Source organism: Triticum aestivum, unplaced genomic scaffold, assembly GCF_018294505.1.
Source record: "Triticum aestivum cultivar Chinese Spring unplaced genomic scaffold, IWGSC CS RefSeq v2.1 scaffold206546, whole genome shotgun sequence".
Taxonomy (NCBI): Eukaryota; Viridiplantae; Streptophyta; class Magnoliopsida; order Poales; family Poaceae; genus Triticum; species Triticum aestivum.
The window spans coordinates 1-2597 of record NW_025227864.1 but is presented as its reverse complement, the minus strand read 5'-3'; the positions used below and the strand labels follow the sequence as shown (position 1 = coordinate 2597).

The 2597-nt window shown below is 50.0% G+C and overlaps 1 pseudogene; it reads left to right on the top strand.

Annotated features, from left to right (window-relative positions):
- The first annotated feature begins 6 nt into the window (after positions 1-6).
- LOC123172868 (BTB/POZ and MATH domain-containing protein 2-like) lies at positions 7-1483 on the top strand (annotated as a pseudogene).
- The last annotated feature ends 1114 nt before the right edge of the window (positions 1484-2597 follow it).

Below are 2597 nucleotides of genomic sequence, written 5' to 3'. Positions count from 1 at the left end.
AGAAACGTCGGAGCGGGCGGCGGCTCCGCGGGGTGCCTGACCAGGTTCGCCCCTCAGCTCATCTGTCCCAACTCCCAACTCAACCTGTGGTTTCAATGGTGACCGACAGACTGAGCAAATGTAACTCATTTTCAATGAATCGGCAGGCTCGTCATGCCGTCCTTCACCGGCGTGTCTATCGTCGACGGCGAGCAGTGCTGTTGCGAGGCGTCGGCCGTGGTGGACGCCGGCAGCGCGGACAGCGGGTACCACTTGCTCGTGGTCCGGGGATACTCGCGTACCAAACAGGAGTTGTCCGCCGGCGAGAGCATCACCTCCGATCATCTCCGATGTTTTCATCATAGGAGGCCATTGCTGGTACATCGAGTACTACCCCAACGGCGAAAACCCGGACTGCGGCGACTTCATTTCTCTCTATGTTACCAATTACGACAACAGTCTCAAAGAGCCCCTGGAGACCAAGTTTGGGTTCAGCTTCATTGACCAGGTTGAGAAGCAGACGCCAATGTACATTCATGCGGCTGGTAAGACTTGCAGATTCACTGACGGCCATTGTTCCTGGGGCACCGACAAGTTTGTGAGAAGAGATGCCCTTGAACGATCATCGGACCTAAAGGGTGATTGCTTCACCGTCTGGTGTGATGTCATGGTCATTCGCAAGGACCCCAAAGCCGAGGATGCCGGTGGCCATGACACCAAGATGCTCCTGTCTGACATAGACCAGCATTTTAACATTCTTCTTCAAACCAAGGTGGGTGCTGATGTGACATTCGAGGTCAGCGGCGAGACCTTCGCCGCGCACCGGTGTGTGCTCGCTGCCCGATCCATGGTGTTCATGGCACAACTGTTTGGCCCCATGAAGGAGACGTCCGCCGTCATACAGATCAAAGACATGGAAGCAAAAGTGTTCAAGGCACTGCTTAGCTTTATCTACACAGACTCATTCCCTGTGATGGAGAAGGACAGCATGGAGGAGGATGCAATGATAGAAGTCACTGAAGATGGGCAAGAAAAGGAGGCAGTAGAGGATGAAATGTTGCTGCAATGGCTACCAGACTAGTTGGTAGCGGCTGACAGATATGATGTCCAACGGCTCAAGTGCATCTGTGAGAAGCAGTTGTCTGAGAACATAGGTGTGAGCACGGTGATGTCCTCTCTTGCTCTAGCCGAGCAGCACCACTGCCAGGGATTAAAGGAGGCGTGCTTGAAGTTTATCCAAGTCCAGTCCCCCTCGTGCTTGCAAACAGTAATGGCAACTAATGGCTGGGATCATGTAGTTTCGACCTATCCCTCGGTTTTGAAGGAGCTCTTTCTCAAGTTTGCTTCAAGCCAGTGAAAGTAACACCCTGCATACGGTACTCTATGCATGTTCCTTAGTTAGACCTGAATTGACACTCTTTTGCGTATGTGGGATCCTCTACAGAGATGGCAATCTGTGTGTATTGCTTTTGCTCATCATGTATATAATTTGCCATGTGCTGAATCTGAGAAATCCAAAAATATGGTAAATTGTCTTTTCATTGAATGGATGTTCTGTAAATTCAGGAGCAAGTGTCAAATTGATCGGCATATCAGTAATGTGCAAGCTTCCTAGCTAGTCATTTTATCCTTAGTTGTGTCGTATACTGTTGCTTTGTGCCTTCCCTGTCATGTATAACCCTTGGTTATCAAAAAGAACAATGTAGATGTTTTAGAAAGGCATTTTATGAACCTGGATTTGGGGGAAACATTTCTTTTCTGATATAATGACAGCGTCAGTGTGAAACCTTGATCGAGTACCCAGGAACCTTCTCCTGTGTGCTTGATGTTCTCCTTGTGTGGCGCTTCCTATGGGAGATGAATGTGGGAGCTTGAAATGTTTTTGCAAAGTCCAATGCTTTAATTGTGCTCTTTACCTGAAAATATTACTTTCATCCTGGTATATTTTGGAGCACAGATGGTTGCTGTCAGTTTAGAAAAGCTAGGGAAACCTTTGAGTGCACAGACAGGGCCACTATACTTTTTCTTTATGTAACAAATAGCTTTTGGTCAACCTACTTCGAGCTATGCTGGTTTTGATGTCTGGGCTAGTCTTGCTGTGTTGGCTGCCACATTTTCCCCCCTTTCATCACTGATGAGTTGAACTCCGCCTATGTTGTCTCAACATAGCCGGTCCCAAGCCCGGGTAAAGGAGGAGGGTTGTGATAGGCTTGGCGAGCCAACGTAAAAACTCAGCCACTCTTATGGAGATGAAACCCAAAAGATTTTCGTTGGGGCGTAACCCTCTCAGCGACGCGCCACATCGGAACCCGGGTGTGGTGGAAAATGGGCAAGGGCCGGGCCGTCACCCCCCAAGTGGCGCGCCGTATCTTGATCCGGATACGGTGGCAAGTGAGCGAGGATCGGGTCGTCGCATCCTTAGTGGCGCGCTACATCGGCGCCCGGATGTAGTGGAAAATGAGCAAGGGTCTTCGCATTTGACTCGACGAGTGCGAAGGGTAAGGAAGCTAGCCGAGCCTAGGAGGATTCGCTTAGGTAGCTGGAACGTAGGGTCTCTGACAGGGAAGCTTCGGGAGCTAGTTGATGCAGCAGTGAGGAGAGGTGTTGATATCCTTTGC